The sequence below is a fragment of the Peromyscus leucopus genome, unplaced genomic scaffold, assembly GCF_004664715.2.
Source record: "Peromyscus leucopus breed LL Stock unplaced genomic scaffold, UCI_PerLeu_2.1 scaffold_841, whole genome shotgun sequence".
Taxonomy (NCBI): domain Eukaryota; kingdom Metazoa; phylum Chordata; class Mammalia; order Rodentia; family Cricetidae; genus Peromyscus; species Peromyscus leucopus.
Window position 1 is genome coordinate 126123 of NW_023505774.1, and position 21926 is coordinate 148048.

At 44.9% G+C, this 21926-nt stretch overlaps 1 pseudogene; it reads right to left on the reverse strand.

Annotated features, from left to right (window-relative positions):
- Window positions 1-21926, reverse strand: part of LOC114710533 — a 103272-nt pseudogene that overhangs the window by 64318 nt on the left and 17028 nt on the right.

The following is a 21926-nucleotide window of genomic DNA, read 5'->3' on the forward strand; positions in this document are numbered from 1 at the left end:
ATTTCTCAAAGCAGTAGAGGATTAACTCACAGTACAGGCTCTGGGCCAAGCTTCCTGGACTCAAATCCGATGCCTAGTAGCTATGAGATGTTGAGCAGGTTTTATACCTCACTATGCTTATCTGTAAAATGGAAATAAAAGCAGCAGTGGTCTTGCAGTGCTGTTGTGAGGTAGTAATACCTGGACAAGGTCTAGACCAGGGGTAAACCCTTCTTGTTCTAGTCTAAGAAAGCACTTTACCAAGGAGCTCCTAACTTAGAGGCCCTGGTCAGTTTTTTCATAAGACACATTGTGAACAAAGATGTATTTCTTTCCTTCTTTTCTTTCTTTTTGGTTTTTTGAGACAGGGTTTCTCTGTGGTAACTTTGGAGTCTGTCCTGGAACTGGCTTTGTAGACCAGGCTGGCCTCTAACTCACAGAGATCCGCCTGCCTCAGCCTCCCGAGTGTTGGGATTAAAGGCTGCACCACCACCACCGCTCAGCTCAAAGATGTACTTCTGTGGAACAGAGGTACAAAGCTTGCAAAAGTGTCTCTGATCTAGAAAAGGATATAACCCGTCTAAGTCCATGAAACTACCTGGGGTGAAGATGAACTTGCTCTCAGTGGGACATCTCAATCAGCCGCCATGTTCTAACCGAGTAGACCAGGTGTCTAAGTGTCAGACGCCTTAAGTGGGCTCAGTAGCAGCAAAGCAATGAAGAAGTAAGTTTGCAAAGTCAGAAGGTAGGGATCGCCTAGCTCAGCAGGAAGGAGCCCCACAACCACATGACCCAGCTTCACAGCAACTCCAGCGCTCCAGTTTCCAGAGGTTACTGGTGTTGACGGATGCATTAGGAGCAAGAGCCAAGCTTTTGGCTCCAAATCCACCAGCCCTTTTGAATCATTAAAAGTCCAAAACTCTTGAAAAACAAACGAACAACAACAACAAAATAGTACAAAAGACTAAATATTAAAAAAAAAAAACCACACAAAACAAAACAACAACCCCACACCACCTTTGGAAATCAATCTCTCAGAAGGTACAAGAGGTCACTAAGAAGCAAATGCAAAAACCCCTGACCCTTTGGCTCTCTGTTGAGCAATTAAATCAAATATTTGTTTCCTCCCCATAATATAACCATTAACTTTTGTTAAAAATACAATACTCCCGGAAGTCCACACCCACACTGCAGTGTGTATAACTGTTCTTTGCAGTTAAGTGTGTGCCTGGCTGCCTGGCAATGTCCCCTGTCTCCTCTTTCAATACCATGCTTAAATCTACATTAAAATCTTTATCTTAACCCAATTAAAAATGATAGTACTCACGTCTTTAATCCCAGCACTTGGGAGGCTGAGGCAGCCGGATCTCTGTGAGTTCAAAGCCAGCCTGGTCTACAGAGCATGTTCCATGACAGGCTCCAAAGCTATTACAGAGAAACTCTGTCTTAAAAAACCAAAAAAAAAAAAAAACCAAAAAAAAAAAAAAAAAGATAGTACTCAACTGGGCATTGGTGGTGAATGCCTTTAATCCCAGCACTTGGGAAGCAGAGGCAGTTGGATCTCTGTGAGTTCCAGAACAGCCAGGGCTACACAGAGAAACCTTGTCTCGAAAAACAAGATAATATTCATTCTATTCATACAAAGTACAAAGGTTGGGGTATTTAGGAGTGTTTGTTCTGAGATGTCCTTCATCACAGTAATGCCTGTCCTGACCCTGTACAGAGAGCCTCAGACACTCAGAACCCCACAAACACAAACAACTAAAAGTTCAACCTTGGGCTTTGTGACCCTGAAACCTGGGTGCTCCCAAGAAACTTCACTCATCATTGCTACCCTCAAAGAGCAAAATGTCCCTTGAATATTTCTTTTTTCTTTTGTTTTTTTGAGACAGGGTTTCTCTGTGTAGTTTTGATGTCTGTCTTGGATCTTGCTCTGTAGACCAGGCTGGCCTCGAACTCACAGAGATCCACCTGGCTCTGCCTCCTGAGTGCTGGGATTAAAGGCGTGCGCCACCACCGCCTGGCTGAAGACTTCTTGAATGAACTGATTACACTCTAGATGAGCATTACTAGACAGACTTGAAAGTTCACAGGAGGGAGGCCAACAGGTTGAAGGTAACGAAGGGAGGCGCTGTGGTCAAAGCCATTATTTTGTATGCTAACCTAGAGTTACTCTTACTATTTTATGTTTTATTTTGAGACAGGATCTCACTGTGTAGCCCTGGATGTCCTGATACACTCTCTCTAGGACAGACTGCCTCCTAAGTGCAGGGTGTGCACCACCACAAAAAACTGAATGGAGGGCTAGAGATGGTTTGGCAGTTAAGAGCACTGACTGGTCTTCTAGAGTTGATTCCCAGCACACACTTGGCAGCTCACAACAGCCTGTAACTTCAGTTCCAGGGATCTGGCCTCTGTGGGCACCAGTAATTCGTGTGGTGCACAGGCACACATACAGACAAAATGCCCTTACACATAAAAAACAAAAACAAAAACAAAAAACAACTGTATTGGGCCAGGCATGGTGTACACACCTTTAATCCCATTACTCAGGAGATAGGCAGGTGGGTCTCTATGAGTTTGAGACTGGACTGTTACCTAGTAAATAAGGTATGTAGTGAGACCTCTTGCTCTCTCTTTCAAAAAAAAAAAAAGGAAATGTTTTCCAACCATTAAAAAAACTGAGTGTTGCCGGCAGCAGTGGCACACGTCTTTAATCCCAGCACTCAGGAGGCAGAGCCAGGAGGATCTCTGTGAATTTAGGGCCAGCCTGGTCTACAGAGCAAGTTCCAAGACAGACATCAAAACTACACAGAGAAACCCTGTCTCAAAAAACCAAAAAACAAAAACAAAAAAACTGACTGTTGCTGGTGCACGCCTTTAATCTCAGTACCCAGGAGGCAGAGGCTGGTGGATCTCTGTGGTCCACAGAGAGAGTTCCAGGACAGGTAGGGCTACACAGTGAAACCCTGTCTTAAAAAACAACATACAAACCAGCCCCATCTCCTCTGTTTTTGCTGGGAGTGGAGGAGAGCAAGTTCCCAAGAACATGGGTCATAGGACGTTCAAAGCCTCCGAGGCTCGGGCTGGAGGGCTGTCCCAAGCATCTACCCTGTCTACCTACGCTTTTCCATGAGCCTTGCTGACTCCTTTCCAACAGGCCGAGAAAGCGCCCACCGGGGTTTCATGCCCCCACCTTTCTCTCTAGGCCAAACAGAAGGCTTACATATGAGAGCACTTAGAGAGCCAAAGCTCAGCTTCTGCTGCTGCAACCCAACACACAGCCTCGCGTGTGCTAGCTAAGCTCTATTATTAAGTAAGCCTTCAGTCCGCAAAGACACTCCAAAACATAATCGTATACTGGATGACATTAATGCAAAGTGGAAGAATTTGTTTAAAAAAAAAAGTCAATAGGAAAAAATACCATTACAGAAAGGATCTTACAATCCTGAAAATCTGAGTTCTTTTGTTTTGTTTTAAATGTGTATGGGTGTTTTATATATTTTCGCACCATGTGTGTGCCTAGTGCCATGGAGGTCAGAAGAGGTTGTCAGCTCTCCTAGAACTAACTGAAGTTACAGAGGGTTGTGAGCCTCCATGTGGTGTTGTTAGGAATCAAACCCAGGTCCTCTGGAAGAGTAACAAGTGCTCTTAAGCACTGAGTATCTCTCCGTCCCTATGGAAATGTGTAAATGCGGTGAGAACCAGGGATGGCAAGTCCCAGGGTATTAAGGTCCTCGGGAGGAACACTCACTGTCACATTCCTACCTCCTCCCCTCACACATCCTCAGGAAGATGGAATGTCCTAGTACACAGTGTTCACTCGGCACCAACATAAACTCACAGGAGGCACAGGTCAGAAAACGAGCGCCTAGGCAAAAAGATGGCCAATAGTATGTATGCATTTTTACTATTAAAGAGCAATAAAAATAACCTGCCTAGAAGTCCCAAGGTTTGAAGAACACTCAAGAGTATGCAAACCATCTCACCAAGATGAGGGAGGTAAATCTGACATGGTGTTATATGCCTGCAATCTGAGTATGTGAAAGGCAGAGAAAGGTGGAGGCCGGATGACTGCCAAGTTCAAGGCCAGCCTGGGGTACACGGAGTTCTGCACTACTCCAGGCTACACAGTAAGACTCTCTCTCTCTCTCTCTCTCCACACACACACACACACACACACACACACACACACACACACACACACAGAGGACTCCACTTGCCTGTCCAACTCTCTGTCCTTAGCACCCCAGTGCTCAGCTAGGTGGACTCTGCTGATGCACAAAACTTCCAAGACCTGAAACTATGGCACAGGGTGAGGCGAGAACAAGAGAGGATGTGACTGTGTCGCTCAGGACTGCTGCTGGGAATGACCAAGAGTGGGGAAAAACCTTCACAGAAGTTATTTGCAGAAACTAAGTGTGGTGACCTACATCTTTAATCCCAGCACTCAGGAGACAGAGGCAGGCGGATCTCTGTGGTTCTAGGACAGCCAGGGCTACACAGTGCGACCTTATCTCTATTATTTTATGTACCTGTTGCTCTCCAGCACAGCTGCTGCATCAGGAAGGAGGCCCTGCGCCCACTGCACCCCAGGTTTCCAGAAGCGACAGGGCTGCTGCAGCTCCACTGTCTACAGGAGAACAAGAAGTTACGGGCTTCGTCTCACATGAGAGAAAGCCGAAGGAAGGGGGCAACGCAGCAGTGGAGCACACCAACCCAGGGCATGACGCACAGCGTGAGCAGGGCCAGACCTCGGAGGAAGTCTTGGCACAGAGGAAGAGTTGTCCCCGTGGGTTGTTACCCAGAGCTGGTGTGGTGACTGAAACAACTAAATCTACAGAGTCACTGGGATTTCATTCATTCATTTATTTGTTTTTGTTGTTTGTTTGTTTGTTTGTTGATATATAGCCCTGGCTGTCCTGGATCTCGCTCTGTAGACCAGGCTGGCCTCAAACTCACAGAGATCAACCTGCCTCTGCCTCCTGGATTAAAGGTGTGCGCCATTCTGCCTGGCTGAATTACTGAGATTTTAGAAAGCATTTGTAAGAAATTTGCTCAAACATGAGTAGCTGGAACTTAAATCATTTGACAAGTGAATACTCACCACAGCAATTACAGGAATGAGCACCCCCAAATTTCCCGCACTGCTGGAAGCCTAGAAAAATGGCAAAAACATTTCTTTTACAAACAAACAAAAAAATCTCAACAGTATTGTACGACTAGGATTCCCTAATCTAAGAGAAACAATGAGACACGCTCCTAGGAGGTCAGACACCCGTCTGTACAGTCTTTGGGTCTCGCACCTTTTCTGCGCTCATCATTTAAACCGTAAACCCTAGTCCCGCGCCGCCTAACTCAACGTGGTGCCGAGGCTGACCCTGGAGTTTGTACACGCTGCACAAGTACTCTGCCAGGGTGATTACAATGGGGTGCGCAGAGACAACTTAAATGTCAAACACAAATCATTAATTAATGATTGTATGAATAGTGGCAACTACATAATTGTGACACAGTCATTAAGAAAAACAACTTTCTGAAAAAAGTTTAGTTGCCTTGAAGAGTGCTGACAGAAATGTTCAATTATAGGTAGGCAATATATACATGCAGAGAAAATGTGCCAAAGTATTACCAAAGACTTCACCTAAGGAGAGGGACTATGGCTTTTTACTTAGTAAGTTTCTGCATCTTTTCTTTTTTTTCTTTTTTTTTTTTTTTTCGAGACAGGGTTTCTCTGTGTAACTTTGCGCCTTTCCTGGAACTCACTTGGTAGTCCAGGCTGGTCTCCAACTCACCCGGCATGTTTCTGCATCTTTTCAATAAGTTAGGAAATCCCAGAAAATTTAACAATGGTTAATTCTCTAGATAGGCCCAAAATATGGCTGAACTGCACCAAACACTTGTGGGGAGCTGCAGGAGCCCTGAGCGAGTGTGTGTCGTTCCCCTGGGTATGGCCCAGAGGGATCAAAGCCTCTCTCTAGTCTCAGTGCAAATGACGACGGAGAGACAACTGTCACTGTGACAACTGACTTGCAACAGCAGCTTCCTCCTCCTGAATGACTGCAGCCCGCGATGGCCCCACACCATCAACACAGGTTCTGGGTGCTATGTAGGAGCGCTCCACTGGGCAACACAGCCCACCTCATCTCAGCCTGTCTGTATGATGTGGCCTGCTTTTCTCCCTCACTGGTCCAGTCAGGCTCCAGGACCAGGCCACACTGGACTTGGCAGACAATGATGGCAAACTTTAGAAGAATGCACTTAGAATCTGTATTTAACAGTGATAGCAGATATGGGTGTGAGGACCCACTCTGACCAGGAACTGTTCTGAACGCTTCTCTTGCATTAACTTCTGGCAAGATTCACCGAAGATCGGAGCACCTTGCCAAAGCCACATGGTCACTTGGGGAGGTGCAGAATCCCACTCTGATTTTCCTGGGCCATAGCAGGTGAGCAGTGGTCCTCTTGCTCTGAACTGGAGAACCCAAAGTCTCAGGGCTGCACAATGAAATGGAACCCCCTCCATGGGTCTTAGATTAACTTTTTTTTTTTTTGAGACAGGGTCTCACTGTGTAGCCCTGACTGGCCTAGAACTTGCTATGAAGTTTAGGCCAGTCTTGAACTAACAGTGATCCACTCTACCTGCTGAGGGTGGGATTAAAGGCGTGTGCCATCACATCTGGCAGCTATAGGTAGTTATGAGCCAGCATCTTCCTCTGCTTCTACAGGCTCCCCTTCCCCAAGAAGGCCCTATTTCAGTAAATACTTGGCAAACAGTAACTACTCTACAAAGAACAGGATTCCTGCCTTTGTACTTAAGAAAAATGGAATTCTGGCGCTGCTCTTCTAGCCTGTGAAAGCGTTACATTCCAGGAGTCTTGAGACTCTATGAGAGAGTGTGGCAAGAGGAAGCAAAGAGGATGACCACAGGTCCCAGCAGGTCAGTGGCCCTGGGGCCCACTTCCTGTGGGAAAGAAGGTTCTGAAACATCAACACACCTCCTCAAGCGTCCAGTGCATCACCAGCTCTCCTCTCCCACCAGCCTGACACTTAGTCTCTCCTGAGAACTGAGAAAGTCACCATCCTGGAGTCTTGATAAGTTGGTCAGAAGAACAAGGCCGAATTATGGACAAGGTCTTTTATTTATTTATTTTTATTTCATGTGCATTGGTGTTTTAACCTGAATGTATGTCTGTGTGAGGGTGTCAGATCCCCTGGAACTGGAGTTACAGACAGTTGTGAGCTGCCATGTGGTGCTGGAATTGAACCTGGATCCTCTGGAAGCAGCCAGTGCTCTTAACCATTAAACCATCTCTTCATCTCTCCAGCCCCTATGGACAAGGCCTTAAACAGGTTCTTTTCTTTTCTTCTCTTTTTTTTTGCATCAGCTTGACCAAGATTTTCACAGGAAGGATTCCATGGAGATGTCAACTCATATCCTTCCACAAGGCATTCGTGACCAGCCCCGTCTGAAGTGCTCCCTGCTGGACTGCCCTGTTCCCACCAAGCCTCTCAAGTAGGGCACGGGTGCTCTCATCTTATTTACTTGACCCTCACCTGGAACAACAGCCGGGACTCAGCAGCCCCGGGCCACACCCTACCCGTTACAGTCTCTTGCATAGTTGAGCTGCTGCAACAGAAGCTGTCTGGATCCTGCAAAGCCTACGGTATCAACGGCCTCATGCTGTATAGTAAGTGGCTGACCCTGATTGGTAACAGTCCCTGGCACACACTGGGTGAACAGTGACCGGGAAAGAGGAAGAGGGAGAACAGTGTGAGAGCATGAAAATGGAAACCTGGAAGAAGGCTGGCTGTTAATGGGGAGATGATGTGATAAGAGAGTCTCCTCCTGTCTTAAACACCCCCAAATAATCTATTTGAGCATTTAAAAGGTAGCATTCTGTCTGTCCACGTGGACCTGCCTTTCTAGGACAGTCTGGCAGCAGATAAAGATGGCACCCCTTTTGTTCCAATGACAGCAGGTAAGGGCCTCCTCAGCATAGGTTCAGGCCCAGAACACAGGGAGAGCTGCCCAGGAAGAGGCCCATGCTGCTGTCACTGGGGCTGATACAAGCCAGATGCAGCCAGGTGAGGAAGCCGCTCCTCCCTAACCCACCAGCATTCTGAGTGAGAGCCCACTCTCCTTTTTCTTATTTCTCCAGATGTTCTTAAGCCATCTAACAGGTGACAGGTGTAACTCAGTGGTGGTTGGGCCCCAGAACAAAAAATAGAACACATTTAAAAATTAAATAATTTAACACAGAAAGCATCATATTTCAACCAAGACTGCCTCAAAAGCCGGCACCTCTCTTCCTACCTTCAGGGCGGGGCCCTTCTCACTGGCCCTCTCGCTGGCTCGTTTCCCCTCCAGGCCCAGCTGCACAAACAGTTCCAGCAGGTTCATCAACAGCTCGTCCACAAGATGCTCTTCCTGAATGTTGGCGGCAATGTTGGCCAGGGCATTGATCACTGCTAGGGAACAGTGCCTAAAAAAAAAAGGACCCAAGTCAGCCCCTCTGCTGAAGGCCCAGGGTGCTGGGACAGCTGGAGGGACAATACTGGCTCTAAGTGGGCCTGGCCTGCCTCACCGCGCACAAGGAACTCCATGTCACCTTCATGACAAACAGACCCTGAAAGTGAATGGCTGAATAAATGACTACGGACCTCTTATTTTTTTTTTTTTTTTTTTTGGTTTTTCGAGACAGGGTTTCTTTGCGTAGCTTTGCGCCTTTCCTGGAGCTCACTTGGTAGCCCAGGCTGGCCTCGAACTCACAGAGATCCGCCTGGCTCTGCCTCCCGAGTGCTGGGATTAAAGGCGTGCACCACCACTGCCCGGCTAGACTACGGACCTCTTGACCAAGGATCTGGTTCAAGGAGCTGGATATGGGGGACCCCGACTTTCCTCTGAACATTCAAAGCCTACTGAACATCAAGAATTACTCAGTTCTAGGCTTTTCTGTTTGAGTTCTGTTTTTCTTCTTCAAATCACAGAGAACCTAAACATCATTTCTCCTGATGACCAGCTTCTCGCCAGTGCTCCCCACCACCCTGGGACTGATGTTACTATCGGCAGACAGTGAACAGGAAGGAGTCCCCGGACAACCTGCCTCTGGATTATGGACATCCTACATAAACCCTAGGAGTGAAACTGATGCTGCCCCTTCAGCCAGAGGCAGTGGGCCAGGCCTCTGTAGCTCTGCAATCAGCAGCTCTGATACTTCCACAGTATGTTACCAACTGAGGCACGTAAGCCTTTGCGCCTTGGTTTCTTCCTGTGTGAAACAAGGATAATAATTCTCTCTTCATAAGCGGGAGAGTTAAGCACTGAACAGAGTCTGGTCCCTAGCAAATGCTAGTCACAGCCAAAGACACTCCTTTCCCAGGTAGGTAAAGCCTGGCAGTACAAGGGAAAATAAAAGTGATCAAATGTTCCCACTAGTAAGAAGACAAGTTTTGGAGGCTGTGTGTGTGTGTGTGTGTTGTGTGTTGTGTGCACATGCGTGGTGTGTAGGGGCTGGGACTAAAGGCCTTGCGCATGCCAGGCAAGTGCTCTAACACTGAGCTACACCCTCAGATTGACAAATCATTTAGATGGCAATAAGAGGCTTTATGGTGAAAAAGGCAATTTCAATCAGGAGCTGAAGAAACTGCAGCATGAGATTAGCAGGAACTATATACACTGAGTGAGGGGAGAAGTCAGAAGACCGCCAAAGGGCCAGAGAGAGGCCAGCAGGGAGCAGGACAGAGCAGGAGGTGCCCAGGGACAAGGATTCCTGACCCAAGTGTCAGCTCCATGCACAAACCAGGACAGACAGAAGGAGGTGGAGGCCAGTCTGGCTGGGACCCCAATCTAGTCCTCAGATTGTTTATAGACTGGTCACACAACAGTGGCAGTGAGAAAACGCTGAAGATCAACTGCTCCTCACTACCCACGAGAAACTGGCTGCAAAATTCCCAAGGGCACAAAAAAATCCTTTCATTCAAATAGTGTGGTAGCTGGGTGTAATAGCAAGCAGCGTTCACTTGTAATCTCAGCACTCTGATGGCGGAGGCAGGAGCATCATGGGTTTGAGGCCGGCCTGAGCTACCACAGCAAGATCGTATCTTAATAAACAAAACAAAAGTAAATGAACTAGGATAGTATTTGCATATAACTGTCTATGCACACATTCTTGCATATTTTAAATCATTTCAAAATTACCCATAGTACTTAATACAATGTAAATATCACAAAAAAGTGTTTTTGTTTGTTTATTTGTTTTGTTTTTTTTTAAAAGATAAGATTTCACTATGTAGCACAGGGTAGTTTGGAACTTGCTATGTGGCTCAGGCTAGCCTCTACCTCTCAGTTCTCTTGCCTCAACTTAAGTGGTGGTATTACAGTGTGTATTACCTCTTCCAGCCTAGAAGATATTTGATTATTTGGAGACTATTGATGAGGAAATCTGAACATGGACAAAATGGACACACGTCTCTGTTCCAACATTTACTACGTGTTGGTGGAGGCCAACTGTGTAAGAATGCCAAGAGCTCACACTAGTCAAGAACTTTCATGTATATATTCTCCACCAAAGAACTAACCAGACCATACCTGCCTAGCTTCCAGGATCAACTGAGACAGGGCGCATTCAAGGTGGTCTGGCCGCCAACAGAGCACATGCACAGTTCTGTTCACTCACACACCTGCAGATGCGCTCTTTGGCAGGTGAAGTAACTGAGGCACAGGTAAGTTTTCACTGAGGCAAGGCAGCTGTACCGCTGCCCACTAAACTGACATGGGGGGATCTTAGAGGAAGCTTGTACTTAATAATCGAAAACAGAGAAGCCTGATGACCAGGAACAGTAATGCCAACACAGGGGCTCTCTTCTCTCCACCTGTCTCACGGCTTCAACCTTTCTTCTGCCTTCTCCCTCTTCTGATCTGACAAACTCTTGTGAGATCCTTCAAACATTCTAGGTAAAGTCAAGAAGCATCTCTTAAGTCTGCCAAAGAAAACTGGCCAGGCTTTGCACAAATACAGAATGCTCAAAGATATAAATGGCTATTCTCTTGGGCCCTCCAAATTCCGATGCATCATCTCTACCTCCGCCCAGGCTTTTTTTTTTTTCTTGGTGCTAAGAACCAAACCTAGGACCTTCTACTTGCTGGCCAATTGCTTTCATTAAATCTCCAACCCCCAAATTCTTCTTTTAAAAATCTAACCTAAGAAAAGCATACTCATAGGTTGCTGGTGGTGGTGTACTACTTTAATCCACTCAGGAGGCAGAGTCAGGAGGACCTCTGTGAGTTCGAGGCCAGCCTGGTCTACAGAGTGAGTTCCAGTACAGCCAGGGCTATACAGAGAAACCCTGCCTTGAAAACAAACAAACAAACAAACAAAAAACAACAAACAAACAGAAACGCATACTCACAGAGCTTTTACACAGCTATTACACTGTTTATTCAATGTAGCCCTTCTGGTATGGAAACTAGAAAACTATCTAATATCCAGACCAGGGCCTGGTTAAAGTCTTGGCACAATATACAATGTGGTACTACACAGCTATTTAAAGCAACACACAGGGCAACATTTCAGGTGTCGCTGGCATGTTGCTTATGTATAAGAAGCAGGTCACTCAGATGTGCATTATGGGCCCATGTGGCAGAAGGGAGCAGAGCAGAGGGCCACAGGTGTAGTTCAGCAACGAGCTGCTGCCATGTGTGGGTCTTCATGCACTGCCTTGCCTGTACACTGATTTACAGCATACAGTTAGTAAGAAGACTAACACCACAAGCAAATCCTCAAACAGAGCTAAATGCTGCCAGGCTCTAAAGCAGCAAGGTGCAGAAGAATACCTGTAGCCGTGGTCTTTGTAGTCTTTGGTGGCTGAATACACAACTGAACTGGCCTTCACACTGATTTGCTGGAAGAGGTTCCACACTTCCTGATAGATGTATTGCTGGAAGAGAGCAAGATACTGTCACCATGCCTTGATTCCCGGGTCCACTCCAGACACGGGAGCCCCGTCATCACCCAGGGAGAAAGGACGATGTAGGGCATGTTTTTCACACATGTGTGCATTTGAGTGTCCTGGCGAGCAAACAAGGTCAGAGGAAGATTTGTGGGGTTGGTTTTCTCCTCCCACCACTCAGGTCCCAGGGACGGAACACACGTCGGCAGCTCGTCAGCAAGCCTCTCCCCACCGAGCCGTCTTTGCCCGCTGTGTCTACTGATTTACACACAGGGTCCCACGATGAAGCCCTGGCCGGCCTAGAACTCACTATATAGAGCAAGCTGCCTTTGAACTCACAGAAACCCTCCTGCCTGGATTTAATCCCAAGTGCTGGATTAAAGGTGTATACATCATGCCTGGCCTATTTTTTCTTTTAATATACATGTGGGTGTCTGCATGGGAGTATGTGCACGTGACACAGGTACCCTCAGAGGCCAGAAGTGAGCATCAGACCTCGCAGAGCTGAAGTCTTGGGAGGCCCTGAGCCACCTGACCGGGAGCTTAGGACTGAGCTCGGGTCTTCCACCAGGTAGTGTGCAATTCTAACCACCGAACAATCTTTCCAACTCTCTCTTGTTTCTTGAGACAAGGTCTTCTATACAGCAAAAAAATGAGTTTGAACTCCTAATCCTTTGGTCTCTGCTTCTCAAATGCTGGGACTATAGGCGTTTATCACGGCGTTTGCCTGAGGAGATTCATTTCTAGAACTACAAGAAAACCAAAATCAAAAGTGAAAGGCAAGCAGCTTTGATTTAGACCCAATTTTATGCTAGCTACATTGTAAGAAATGGGTTTAGACTTCTTCTCCTCAGAGCCGTACAGCCACCGTTACACTATTCTCACCTCCTGAGAGCCGTACAGCCACCGTTACACTATTCTCACCTCCCGAGAGCCGCACGACCGCTGTTACACTATTCTCACCTCCCGAGAGCCGCACGACCGCTGTTACACTATTCTCACCTCCCGAGAGCCGCACGACCGCTGTTACACTATTCTCACCTCCGAGAAGCCGCACGACCGCTGTTACACTATTCTCACCTCCCGAGAGCCGCACGACCGCTATTACACTATTCTCACCTCCGAGAGCCGCACGACCGCTGTTACATATTCTCACCTCCTGAGAGCCGCACGACCGCGTTTACACTACTCCCACCATGCAGCGTGGAGACCATTCGTGAGTCTTTAGCTCAGTTTCAAGCACATTGACAGTGCAGTCTTACACCACTTATAACCAAAGGTTTCCCGCTCTGGCCTTACTGCAGGTCTTCCTTACATTTCCCGTGATCACCAGCAGCCAGCTGATCGATGATGAGCACTCAAGCGGCGAGGGAGGCTGGCAGAATTTCTGCTGCAGGATCTGCAGGATTGGCTCATGACCTTCGGGGTGTCCCTCAGAGCCACTGCGATGTGTCCCAAGCACGGATGGTATGGTCAGGAATCAAGTGAGCATCCCTACGGTGGGGAGGAGGAGAGGTATTTGAAAAGCTCGGAGAGCAGGCATGGTGGAGCACGTCTCTAATCCAGCACTCAGAGGCGAGGCAGGCAATCTTTGGGTCCAAGGCCAGCCTGGTTGACAGAGTGACAGCCAGGACAGTCATGACTCCACAAAAAACAAAAACAAAAAGACGTTTAAAACAAACAAAAATCACCAAAAACCAATCAAACAAAAAAGCCTCCAAAAACATCCCACCATTTCAACTTTAATCCTTATAGTGTACAGTTTACAGAACCTAATAATCCAAGATATCCAGGTGTGCAGGATACTCTTGTGACTGAAGTCATGAAATGGCTGTAAAGCTCCTTCAGCAAAACTAAAGATAACAGAAAACTGTGGTGATATTTCGTTTGTACTCTAACAAATAAAATTTGCCTGAAGATCAAAAAAAAAAAAAAAAAAAAAAAAAAAAAAAAAAAAAAAAAACCAAAAAACAAACAAAACCCTCCAAAAGTCAAAAAAAAGCTGAGGCATGCAGCGGTTGAAACAAAACCACGAGACTCTAGCCTAGACCTTGATTTCCCTGTGGCCTTGAAGAAGCTTCTTCCGAAGGAACTGCTGTGCTCTCTCACCACATTCAGAGACAGAGACCCAGACTCTAACTCCAGCACTGTGGTCCAGAATGTACATTTGTGGGTTGGATTGACCTTGACCTTCCACTGACCAAGCATGGCTGCATGTGAGCAGGAAGAGGCAGACAGAGTGGCATGCACTGCGACAGCCTACAAAGCACGTCTGTGCTTCCAAGTGATAGACACATACTTGTCACTCTCCTGGGAGATGTAGAGCCTGTTGGAGAGGCTAGCAGGAAGGCCTCCACTATCACCGGGTCCACAGTCAGGCAGCCTTCAGGCACCTGTGCAGCAAAGAAGCCCAAGTGACATCAGGTGTTAAGACGACAGACTGGTTTTGTTTGTGTTCTGCTTGGTCTGCTCCTTGCTGGGTTGTACAACATTTTACAAAGCAGCTCTGAAGTCTCTACTCCAGAAATCTGAATGGAAAGCCATTCATAGCATGAATTTAAGGAATTATAGCGACTTCCCCACTTGGTAGTATCTATTCTGGAAACAATAACTTAAATCATTTTGCCTGTCCTGATGGATCAGCTTCCTTCAGAATAATGTGCCATGCTAATTTCAATTTCACACTTCCTTTACCATTTATAGCAACTGACTCAAAAGACAGATGTTCCCAGATAGCTGAAGGAACATCAGTACCAAGCCCCCACCCCCTGCTGATTAACTCCAGGGCTTTACACATTCAAAGCGCATGTCCTGCCACTAAGCTGCACCCTTGATTCCCACCAAGGGTCTTTTATTAGGGAAGTGCTTATGCTATAAAGAAACGGAACCTTAAAGCCCCCAGGACATGAACCTCCTTTTCAGGTGTGCCCCCCCCCCCCCCCGTCTGGCTCTTAAGCATGCTGAGATGAGGAGCCGGAACTCAAAGGGAGGCACACGCACTTCATACCAATTAGAAAACATTTGATTTCGACTGGGAGAGAAAGAGCACGCAGCAGGTCTCCACAGCAAAGAACACTTTAGTCTCATTGAAACAACGGCAAAAACTGTCACGGCATATTTGATCACACTGTGTGAAGATGTGTCTCTGCTAAGGCACCTTCTGATTGGTTTATTAATGAGCTGAATGGCCAATAGCTAGGCAGGAGAGGATAGGTGGACTTCTGGGAGAGAGGGGAACTGGGGTGGGGGAGGGAGACTCTGAGAGGCAGGGATTTGCCAGCCAGCCAAAGAAGTAGGGCACACTATACTGAGGAGAGGTAATGAGCCACTTGGCAGAACGTAGATTAATATAAACGGGTCATTTAAGTTTTAGAGCTCGTTGGGAACAGCTAGCTAAGGCCAAGCTTTCATAATTATTAAGAAGTCTCTGTCATTATTTGGGAGCTGGCAGTCAGAAGAGAGCCTGTAGCAAAAAGCTCTGACTTATCGATATTATAAAGAAAATATAATTACATGTTACTTTGGAAGATGAGCCAATGGATCAATCCTTTTTATATATTACAAATTTTATCTTAATAAGGATTTCTATTTTTCTGACAAAGAAAGGCAGCTTTAAAAGAAACAACTTTTTATACCTGTACAATATGCAGAAACAAGCTGTGAATGAGAAGGATTTCCTCGCTCCTTTGCACCAAGCTCTGCCCACTTGCCGTCCCTCCCCCTAAGCTGCATTCAGCTTGAAGCCCCACCTGCAGATAGTTGTCAATGGCGATTCCGGAGCTGCTCATACTGGACGGCTGGTTCTTCTACCGGCAAGACATTCAGGTGACTCAGAATGCTCATTGGGACACTGATTTTTATATCATTGCCAGCAACTAAAGTGAAAATTCAAAACTGGTGTCTGACTCAGTTCATTCATATCCCCTTTGTTCGATTATTGTTGAAACAAGCACCAAACACCAACCACATCTATGGCTTGCTTTCGTTTTCTTTTTTTTTTTTTTTTTTTTTTGAGACCACAGGATCTCACCATTAGCATGGCCTGCTTTGAATACTATGTAGATCATGCTTGCCTCCTTGAAAGCATGCACACATGCTGAGGATGTCTTTCTGTATCTATGAATACGTGTTGCTACACTGTTAATAAAGAAGCTGCTCTGCTATGGCAAGACAGGTTTTAGCCAGGTGAGAAATCCAAGCAAATATACAAGAAGAGAAGTTGGGAGATGCTGTGAGCTGCCAGGAGCAAGATATAAAAACACAGTAAAAGCCATGAGACACATGCAATGCACAATTATAAAATGGGGGTAATTTAAGATGTAATTAGTGCTAGCAATAAGCCTGAGCCATAGACAAACAGTTTTAATTAATATTAGCCTTGATGATTATTTTTAAGCTGCTGCAGGACCAAGTGGGCCACAGACAAGCTTTGTTACAATTGGCCCCAGACTTGGGCCACAGACAAGCTTCTGTTTATAATTGGCGCCCAGACTTTGCAAGAATTTCACATAAAACTGAGAGCTTTAAAAAAATGTTCTCAAACTAACCAAGAACAGCTACTAGTCCAGGTCTCATTATGGGCCATGGTACAGAACTGTCCCTGGCACAGTGGCTTCTGTACACATGGAGGACTCCCAGTTTATATGGGCTGAACAAAAGAGTTTCTCCCAGCTACTGTATGACAGTTTGGAGCACAGCCACAGCCTTAAAAACATAGGCATGCTACTTAATATTGTTTCCTAGAATTAGGGAGATAAGCATGACTCATTGACCTGTGCCATGTTGAAAAGCAGAGTGGCCCGCGTGGTGGCCACGCCTTTAATCCAGACTAAGGCAGATCCTGTAGTTCAAGCCAGTCTGTCTACAGAGCGAATCCAGGACAGGCACCAAAACTACACAGAGAACCCGTATTGAAAAACAAAACAACAACAACAAAAAACAAAACAACAACAACAACAAAAAGCAGAGTGGGGTGAAGCCAGCAGCCAAGGCTGCCGCTTTGGTCCTAGCCACACAGCTTAGCAGTTTAAAAACTCTCCTGGTCAGAAAAGGATTAAAGATATACAATAAAACAGATTCACATGGAAAAAACCTCTAAATGGTTACAGTGTGTTAAAAAATATACATAGGCTTGGAGAGAAAAAGATAGACAAAGTCCTTAAAAAGTAAATAGAATAATAATAATAAAAAAAGCCACGTAAAGATGGAAAATACAGAGAGTCTGGATACTGTATATTATTGTGTTGTCTTGGATTTCAACTGCAGAGAGCATTTGATTGTAGGGCTGCTAAGTTAAACCAAACATATATATTTTAAGGTATCTTGACTTCAAAATTTGGTCTAAGTATGTTGCTTTGGAAAAGAGGTTCTGCTTTTCTTTCACAGAAGACAGAAGCTTGGATTCTTCCAGGTTAATATGTTCATCAAGAAGACCCGAGAGTCTCAATGGATCTATGCCAGATGATCCAACATCCAAACAGCTTCAAGGCAGCTGGCTAACGATCCAGCTTCACAGACTACTACAATCAATACTAGACAATAATTCTAAATTTTCTCAGGATCCCTATAAGATTGCCAGCTCCCCAAATCAGCAGAAGCAGTCTAGAAAACTACACCCACATTCCCAAAATAAATTATGGATGTTTGCTTTGTTTAGGGTTAGTCACAATTATATTGGCTATAGTCAATCACTTTCTAAAAGAAGAAAGGGATATGATATAGAAATGATAGATAAACGGTAGATTATTAATCCACTTTAACACCCCCCCAAAAAAAAACCTGTTGTCTCAAATACTTTAAATTTGTATGGATTTTGTTTATTAATACAAATTTAAGTCAGTTTTGCATTATACCGTATGATATTCCTACTCTTGTTTAAGATATTATGTTTATGCAGCTCATTTTAAAATTATAATGTATAATTAAGAAATACAGATTAATAATTAGTCATCTATGATAATCAAACTTATATCATGTTAGTTAAGTTTTCTAGATATATTAAAGACATATTTCAATTAGTAAGTAATCTTCAAACACTTCAAGACCTACAGAATATGGCATTTAAAATATTTTAAGAACTTAGACTTTCTGACAGTGAGACATATCTTACGCAAGCACCAATTACTTCAAGAGGATGATGGCATCAAATTTGCTTTACAATATAGAAAAGGCCAGCCATATTGGTAAGAAACTGCTCTTGCCTGGACTGCTTGACAGTATGCATACAATCTGACATCCAGGACCATGTGAAAATGACCACTCAGCTTGCCAAAACAGGCAGGATGGTCCTTAAGTTCTGCTTTGCAGAAGAAACTGCCAGACATTCTGCAGGACACAAGGAAAGCCATGACAAACTTTGCCATTAGCAGAACAGTCCTTCAAATTTCTGCTTCTCTGAAGTCTGCCAGAACTCTAGCTGTAGGCCGAAGATGGATGCCCCAACATTACAAAGAATTTGGATGACTGTCCAGGCAGCCAGATGTCTCTGTCATTTCTAGAATTATGATGTTGCTTACAATGCACTTCCTGTTTACTCAAATAATATTATATACTTCTGGGTCTTTGATAGAGTTGAAACTTAGACAACTATAATTACAGTTTTCTTGGTTATGATAAAAGTTTAATTTGATATGAAACTTTAGACTCATAAATATAGAATGAATGATAGTGTTATTTTCTCTAATTTTATCAAATACAAACAGACTAGATATTGTAACTGTAATTCTTGCTTGATAACTGTTGTGTTATATGTAATTTGCTATGTTAAAGTTAAAACTTCCTTTTTGATTAGACAGAAAAAGAAGAGCTGTGGATGTTCTTTCTGTTGCTGTGAATATGTGTTGCTCTCATTCCTTAATAAAGAAGCTGCTCTGGCCTAGACAGTTAGAGCTAGACAGAAATCCAAGCAGAATAAAGGGAGAAGAGGTGGATCAGGAGATGTTTTAGAACACAGGCAAAGCCACAAAACACGTTCGATACATAGATTAATAGAAATGGGTAATTTAAGATGTAATAGCTAGTTTGCAATAAGCTTAGCATAGACAAACAGTTTGTATATATAAGTCTGGTTATTTGGACCAAGCATCTGGGACACAGAAAACTTCAATCTACACCACCGCGCCTAGCTTACTGACCAGACCAAACATTTTAGAACCAAATTTCTGAGACAAACAGAAAAAGTGAAGAACATGTTTAAATCAAAGTAACAGTGTTATAAAGTCTTCAAACTTGCTTAATAATAATGCTCAACAATTTCTTAATGAACCATTTTTTAAAAAATGACAAATCAGCATGGTGGCACACACCTTTAATCCTAGCACTCCAGAGACAGAGGCAGGCAATCTCTGTAATCCAAGGCCAGCCTGGTAAATAGTGAGTTTCAGGACACAGGTTATATAGAGAGACCCTGTCTCAAACAGCCAGCAACTATAAAAAAATAATGAATGGCAAATATCCACATGAATGCAGCTTAGATGCTCAGTGAGCACCAGTCTGTTCTGGACGCCAAGCCGTGTGCAACAGCAGGCAAAAGTGTGTGTGTTTGGGTGTGTGTGAATGTGACAGAAACCTGGAAGATCCTAAGCACAAACCTAAACATTTACACCATTCCTTAACAAAGTTACAATGATTGATTCAAAATAGTCCCTAAGCTAGAAAACATCTCAATCATAAATCAAGGGTTGTTTTTCTTCTGTTTGAGTGTCTTTAAGACTGGGGAGGCTTCTGACAGCTAGGTCTGGGTTTCTCCATCTGAAGGGAAAAGACAGCAGTAGAACTATGCATGACATCAACACATTAGTGCCTCACATCCACGAAGGCTGGGCTAATTAATTAGTTAATTAATCAACTTGCACTAATTACTATTACATGAGAAGATCTGCTCCGCGCCTGCATCCTCTTATGAGCAGCGGGACCGAGTGAGGCGGTGTACATGAGACTCCTGCCCAGCTCTGAGCATGGAGGGCTCCCACTTACTTCCTCAAGAGAAAATGCCAAACAACAAAACAAAAACCAAAGCCAAGATCTCAAGAGGTCTCCAGTGGAGGCAGAGAAAGCCTGAAACCTAGGGAACGGGGATCTGTAGAGAGAGAGAGAGAAGGAAAGACACAGAGGAGAGGACTGGCCCAAAAGTACGGTCAGAACTCAGACAATTACACAGCCCCTCTCAAGATCCAGAAGCCCTGAATGCTGAAGATGAGAACTTGTTTGTGGAATATTAGTTGAAGATGTGTGCATTTGTTTATGCTGTGGAATATTTGTTTAATGATGCAAAGATGTGTTGCATTCTTTGTTTTTTGGTTTTTCGAGACAAGGTTTCTCTGTGTAGCTTTGGCACCTTTCCTGGAACTCACTTGGTAGCCAGGTGGCTCGAACTCACAGAGATCCACCTGGCTCTGCCTCCTGAGTGCTGGGATTAAGGTGTGCGCCACCACCGCCTGGTGTTGCATTCTTTATGTTGCATTTGCTTAACTCTGTGAAACTGTGTTACTGTGCCTGCCTAAAACACATGATTGGTCTAATAAAGAGCTGAATGGCCAATAGCTAGACAGGAGAAAGGACAGCGGGGCTGGCTGGCAGTCTCTTTCTGGGAAAGAAGACTGAGAGTGAGAGAAAAGAGGAGAGGAGGATGCCAGGGCCTGCCACCCAGCCACACAGCTAGACACGGAAAGGAGGAAAGAAAAGAGAACCAGAAATAGAAAAAGTAAAAGCTCAGAGGCAAAAGGTAGATGGGATAATTTAAGTTAAGAAAAGCTGGGCGGGAGAGATGGCTTAGTGGATAAGAGCACTGGCTGTTCTTCCAGGGTCCTGAGTTCAATTCCCTGCAACCACATGGTGGCTCACAACCATCTGTAATGAGATCTGGTGCCTCTTCTGGCCTGCAGGCAGATATGCAGACAGAATTTTTGTATACATTATAAGTAAATGAAATATGAAAAAAAGAAAAAGAAAAGTGGCTAGCAACAAGCCAAGCTATGGCCAGGCATTCATAAGTCAAAGTAAGTCTCCATGCATTTATTTGGGAGCTGGAGGGCAGCCCTCAAAGAGCAAAGAGTAAAGAATAAAAGCCAACAACTGTAAGAACGATTACCTGTGTGGTACTGACTGTGGTACTTATAGAGCTTCACCAGCACCGGGGATGAATCACCAGAAAGTCTCTCAAAGATGGTGTCACCGAGTGTACCACCACTGGGAACCTTTCACACAGGCGGCCAGACCCTGCAACACAACATCAGTCATCATGCTGTCTGGAAAGGATCATCCAAAAGGCCTTCAGCCTTCTGATATCAGACCCAAACTTCCAAAATCAAAGTTCCCAGAGACTGCCTGCTCACGGGTTAAAAAAAGGAAATGGTACTGATTCTTCACCAATCAAGGCACATATATTTCTAAGACTGTTTGTTTTCTTTTAAGTAAACAAATTAAGGTACAGAGTAGGCTGTTAAGCAACGGTAGGTATGCATTCAATGGGTCTCTATCAAGGGAGCCTTAGCTAAGCAAAACTGAGCGTTATAACCAGATCATCTCTCTGCGAGGCCCTGTGGTCTATGTCTACAGCTCACCTGCTGGCCCTGATTACATATGAGCAGTGTCACATCAAGGAGGACCACAGGTCCTCTTTAAGCAAGCAGCTCTTGCAGAAATACATGGTCCTATATGGAACGGCCTGCCCTCAGTTCACAGCAGCTCTTTAAAGGACAACTTTGTTGCCTTTTGTTGACACTTAGAGAATCAGCTTCAGCCTGAGCCACAGTAAGGACACCTGTGAATAGGAGTCTATGGAAACTGACCTGTAGGCAGCAGATTAGCAAGGGCAAGTGGGCAATGATGACCTTGCTGGATGTCTTGGATTGCAGCTTTTCAGACAGCTTGATGCAAAGGTTTTCTGCACCTTAATTTAAAATCAGAAGCGGATACAAATGATCACCAAAGCCCAACATTCAGAAAATGTTCTTTTTTTTTGTCTTTTTTCTCACCCTCGGAGATGAGGACCGAAC